The 6,295-nt window shown below is 36.7% G+C and overlaps 1 protein-coding gene across 6 annotated transcripts in view; it reads left to right on the forward strand.

The window, feature by feature from the left end:
* Positions 1–6,295, forward strand: part of DLG2 (discs, large homolog 2 (Drosophila)) — a 1,891,340-nt gene that overhangs the window by 1,050,601 nt on the left and 834,444 nt on the right. The window lies entirely within an intron of this gene.

Raw genomic sequence — 6,295 nt, forward strand, 5'->3', positions numbered from 1 at the left:
CATAACGTCAACAACATTCATTCCTATAGTCCCCAATCAGTTGATAAATACTGAACACCTATCATGGCATAGTTCTTAGGGAATTCTCAGAGGCAGCACTTCCTTGATATTTAGAGTTCATCAGCAACTCTGCAGAAGATAGGTGAGCATTCTCTTTCTGTGCCATTTACAGCTTCCAAAAGCATGCTCACTGTACAACTCTAAGTTCGTTCAGACTCAACAGTGATGAGAAAGATAGATCATGTATTATTATTGTTGTTAAGTGCTATCAAGTTGACTCCAACTCATAGTAACCCTATGAACAATGGATCTAAACCCTCTCTTCTCCTAGACAATCCTCATTATCTCTGAAGTGCTTGGACTAACAATTATTGAAGGTTTTCCCCTCCTTCACAGACCTTCCACCTTTCGAAGTATGGTATCTTTTTCCAAGGACTTGCCCCTCCTAATAGCATGCCCAAAATATATGGGACAATTTTTCACTACCATTGTCTCCAAGGACACTAGCTACACCTTTTCTAAGACATATTTGTTTTTTCTTTGGCAGTCTGTGGGATATTCAGCCCTCTTCCCCAATACCATAACTCAAAGACATCAATTCTTCTTCTGTCATTCTTATTCATTGTCTGACTTTCAGCTGCATAACTAATAATTGAAAAGATCATGATTTGAAAGAAGTACACCTTAGATTTCAAACTGACGTAATTGCTTCCCTGCACTTTGAAGAAGTCCCTGATGGAAAACTTTCCCAATGCAGTACAGCTTTTGATTTGCTTGGTTGCTTGTCTCAAGAGTGTTTTGAATCCCAGCAAGATTCAATCACTGGCAATTTTTATCTCCTCTTCCTCCTCTTCTCCTCCTCCTTCTCTTTCTCTTTTTTCTACTCCTTCTCTTCCTCCTCCTCTTCTTCTTCCTCCTCCTCCTCCTTTTTCTTCACCTTCTTCTTCTTCTCCCCCTCCCCCTCCCCTTCCCGAGCCCCTCCCCCTCCTCTTCCTCCTCCTCCTCTTACTCCTTCTTCTTCTATAACTATGTTATCTATTGATTAGTACAAATTCTTACCCTTGAAGATCTTACGTTCTATTGGTACAGACATTAAACCCATTGCTTTTGACAGATTCTGAAAACCATTGGAGGGTCAGCTATGAGTTCCAACTTGCTAACAGTGAGATTGTGGTTTTGGTTTTTGTCTTGTAATTTGTTTTTCACCTAATTCCAATCTAATATAGGGGTGTGTGTGTGTGTGTGTGTGTGTGTGTGTGTGTGCACGCGCGTGCACGCGCACACATGCTTGTGTATGCACTCATGCACATATAAGTGTATATATGTATATATATTTGCTTTTACATTGTATCAAGTCATAGCTGACCCTCCAGCAAGTTGTTGTCAGAGACTGTAAATTGCTTAGGAACCAGCTAATGACTTTGAACTGCCTGCCTTTGGGTTGGCAGCACAATTCCTTATAGGCCTCCCAAGTTCTCTCTTTATATACACACATACACATGTATATATATCTATGCGAATACGTGTACACATGTGCATATATGTTTCGGTACATGTATATATAAATATATATGTGAAATAGTTTTCTATACTTCTGAGAGCTGGACAATTAATAAGAATGACAGAAGAGAAATCAATGCCTTTCAACTGTGGTGTTAGAAAAGAATATTGAATATCCCATGGACTATCAAAAGAACAAACAAATATGTTTTGGAAAAAGTGAAGCCATAATGCTTCTTGTAAGCAAGAATGAGTAAGCTTTATCTCACTTACAGCATGTTGCTAGGGGAAGCTATGCCTTGGAGAAGGACATCATGATTGGAAAAAAAATAGAGACAGTAAAGGAGAGACTGACCCTCAACCAAGTGTATTGACCTCATGACTGCAGTAATGGGGTCAGGTGTGTTAGAGGTTAGCATAAAATAGGGCACAGTTCAGATCTGTTGTTCATAGGGTTTCTATGAGTTGTACTTGACTAAATGACACCTAATAATAACTACAATGTGTGTGTCTGTGTTTCTCTCTCTCTCTCTGTGTGTGTGTGTGAGAGAGAGAGAGAGAGACAGAGAGAGATGTGTAGAAGATGCAGCCTCTAATAGTCCTTACTGTCCATTATGAAATGATACTTCCACCAATTTATTTCTACCTGGGAAATCAAGTGACTTTTCCTATGTCACTAGACCTGGAAACATCAAAAATAAAAATTGATTGATTATCTCTGTTTGCATTGTAATATTCACTCTGTACCCTTGAAGATCAAGTGAACTCTTTAAACTAGGGGGTTTTGTAATAATTATTGAACAGATTTTTTTTAAGTTATAATAGTGACACAGATGACGAGGCAGATGGCTGGAAAGGATATTTTCACCTCAAATAGTCTCTAAAATGGTAATAAAATGTAGTCACATGAATGAGGGGAAAAATAAACACACACACACACACACACACACACACACACACACACACACACACACACACACACACGTATAGAGACATTCACAAGCCTAAAATCTTCAAGGGAACAGAATGAATGTTTTGTTGCTTTCTCATTTTGCTACTTGGATGGTACTACCTTGACCCTGTGTTTTCCAGCTTGTTTGTCTTCTAAATACTGGCTTCTTCTTAGTTTCCACATGATTTTGTGGACTTCTGTCTCAAAACAGGTCGTTCCACTTGAAGTATCAAAGTATTTTCCATGGGCAGGTGATAGGAGAGAATAAGTTGGGCCATTCACTTCTAAATTTATGAGTATTAATTTTCTGTACTTAACCCTCCAAATCTTCTTTTAGTGCCTTTGTTTTTATTGGTCTTTCCTTTTGGAGAGGAGCAATTTCTTACCAAAGGACACCAGGGGAGATAAATGGATGATGGTTGCACGATAACTTTAATGGCTGCTTAGAAAGAACTAGTCTTGACTATAGAGTGACTGTTTTATTTAAATATCTTTTAATAGGTTCTTACAAAACCTGCTCTATTCAGACACTGTTCCCCTGTATTTCTTTGTATCCTTGACAATACTTAAAACAGCTCTCCATAGCAGGTGTGGGTGAAGGGGTGGGTTTCATCCTGTTTCCAAGGAGTTTAATGAGTATTTAACTTGTCTTTATACCCAGAATAAAAATACTGCAGTAGTATGTTAAGAATGTCATTAATTAACTTACTTGGACACATTAGAGAATGCAGTTTCTAGTTTGATAAGTGTTAAGACGTACTGCTTGAGGGTTGAAAGTTGAGGAACATTTGGTCAATTTATGTAGACAATCTCATTACGTTACCGAACCTGAAACCATCCTGGAAAAATCCAGAACACAAGCTAAGGTCTCTTAACGTGAGCTGTCCTGAGAACCACACCTTCATTCTGCCACCATCTTCTAAAAAGTTCTAACCGAGAGTCTTAGAGAAATCACTTCACTCTTTCAACATAAATGGCCTTACCTGTTAAACATATAGAAGTTCAGCTAGATGACCCCTAGGTCCTTCTCAGATTGAAAAGTTTTATTCTTGGCATGAAGTACTGAGTTTGTTATATTGTATTTAAATGTTCTCTCATTGATTGCCTGGGGTGAAAGTGTAATGGAAAAACCTATTCTGGACCCTGAAACACTTCTTCTGGCCTATTTGGTATGTTTTTGCTTCTGTTTTATCTAACAGAAGCTTAGAATGACTTTCATTGGATTCCATCGTTAAACTGAAACGTAAGGACTTCTTTTACAAACACTAATTAACGGCTGAAAAAAACTCCAGTAGAAAGTGACAGGGGAAAAAAAAGACGATCTGAACTTTGAAGTTAGAAATCATTTTAAAACCCAAACACATTGGTTCAATTGAAATTGCTACTTCTTGTGCATTTTCTTCCTCGAGGTTCTTGGTTTATCCAGCTGTGCAGTTTCAGTTGATTAGATCAATCAAGTGTATATGGCCCCCTAAATGCTTGATTGATTGAATTAGCCAAAGACTAAAACTGTTTGGCTGGTGGTACAGCTAAGGGGGAGGTTGGGAGTCTTGAATTGTCAAAGTCAGTTCTGGTACAATCTGACATAGTTAAGAGAGATCTGAATAAGAAAAAGAAGAAGAAGAGCCTGACAGACAGCCTGACACAGCCACACGTATATAATCTGCATCTCTAGCCAGACTGTTGCCATGAGGAAGCTCTTAAATCATAAAAATCTTTCCTGAAAATCTTCCAAGTGATAATAACTATACAGATTGATGGTAAAGAAAAGGATTTTATGAGAAATCAATGATGTAAGTAGTATTTATCAAATTTAAATCCCTAGAATACAGTGAAGGACAAGAGAAATGTTTCAATAAAATAGACATAGACAAGACTTAGCACAATAAAGCAGACACGTTTGTAATAAGCAAACATAGCTTATAAATTATTACATTCCTAAGAATGTCTGGGGCATCAGGCCCTCTTTGATCTGAGCATTAACAACTGTCTAAGATTTTCCCATGCCTTTATCCTACTCCAGACATATTTACTGAACACCTACTATGTGCTAACACTGTTCTTGCCTTGGAGATACATTAATGAATAAGTGAAATACTCCTGTCAGCATGGAGCAGATATACTAAGAGGGATGGAAAGTTTGCAATAAACAAGGAAGCAAAGCTTAGTGCATATTAAAGTGCTAAAAGTTACAATAAAATGAAGCGGGGAAGGGAGTTAAAAAGTGTCAGGAGTTGAAATTTTAGTAATGTGGTCAGGCTAGTTTAAGAGGAAAATATTTGAGCAAAGGTGTGAAGGTGAAGGAGGAAGCCGTGTGAATAATCAGAGAGAAGAAGAGCAAGTACAAAATTACTGAAGAACAAATAAGCCTAGAATATTCAACCAACAGGCAGATGAGGGGGCTAAGCCAGGTGAGTAGTGAGAAATAGATCAGAGACAGATCAGACAAGTGGCAGTTCTCAAATGCCTTTTTCTCAGGACTGCTTAGCAGACTTAAATCCCTTCCATTAACCCGATTTACTCAGGGTCTGTTATCTAATAAATAATTTACCTCCTCCTAACCTTCCACTCCATTCATGGTAACTATCAAAATATGTTTTATTCCGTTATGTACTTTTCCTTAGTTTTTAGATTACAGTGGTTGTATGCCTTATTTGTCCTTTTATATATTATTTCTTTCACTCAGTATAATGTCTTCCAGATTCATCCATATTATGTAGTGTTTTATGAATTTGTCGTTATTTTTCTACATGGCAGGCATAGTTTTTATATTGTGTGTTTGTGCCATAGATAAACCATTTATCTGTTGATGGGGATTTCAGTTATTTATGTCTCTTGGGTATTTTAAATAGTGCTGCAAGAGCAGTGGTGAGCTTATTTGTGCCCAGGTTCTTACTTCTTTGGGACATTTTGGGATAAATTTTATCACAGGGAGTTAGGCTGCTAACCAGAAGGCAGCAACCTTTCAGATGATGTGAAACTATGAGGAACTCCTCTAGAGAAAGATGAGTTCTCTCCCATGTGGTTTACAGCATCTGAAAACCCACTGCAGGGACAGTTCTGAGTCAGTTCTGACTAAACAGCAATGAGAGAAAAGAGGAATACTTGTGTAGAATTGATGAATCAAGTGATATTTCTATTTCTACCTATTTAATAAGGAACTGTACTATTTTCTACAGTGATTGCACATTTTTATAGTCCCACCGGCAACATATAAGAGATGAAGTCTATCCACACCTTAAGTATATTAAAGAGCTTTTATTTATATAGCTATCTCTGCTGAGATGCACTAACCTAGATATCAAAACCAAGATATCTTAAACTATTTTATTTGCTAATTCATCTATAAAGATATTAAAATTTAAAAATATATCCACATTGGTGTTACTAACACTTTTATGGGGAAAGAATAGATATATACTCTAAAACAAAAATAGAAGAATGGAATTATTTGACAATTTTGTGAAATCTTAATATCTAATATGTTAGTTAGAATGCAGTTTATTACATCTACTTTATGCTCAATCTCTGAACATCATTAAATTGTTTAAAATACATGAAGAAAATCCAGCTTTACACAGATTGGTTGTTGGAAAAGGATAAGCATTTTAATAGTCTTGTCATAAAATTATGGATGTTTTTGATACTTCGACAAAACTTAGCAACATGGTATTTTCTTAAAGATTAGTTGTAGCATCTGAAACCATAATAATGTGCTTTGTACTCTACTGTGTGAAAATTCGTTGTATCTCCCATTTAAGTAGATCTTTTATTTATGCATGATTTTTTAAACATCACACATTAGAGACTTAGGAAATATTGTTCCATTGTGTTGTTGTTGTT

The sequence above is a fragment of the Elephantulus edwardii genome, unplaced genomic scaffold (assembly GCF_000299155.1).
Source record: "Elephantulus edwardii isolate Elephantulus edwardi_28Jun2011 unplaced genomic scaffold, EleEdw1.0 scaffold00163, whole genome shotgun sequence".
In the NCBI taxonomy this organism is placed as follows: Eukaryota; Metazoa; Chordata; class Mammalia; order Macroscelidea; family Macroscelididae; genus Elephantulus; species Elephantulus edwardii.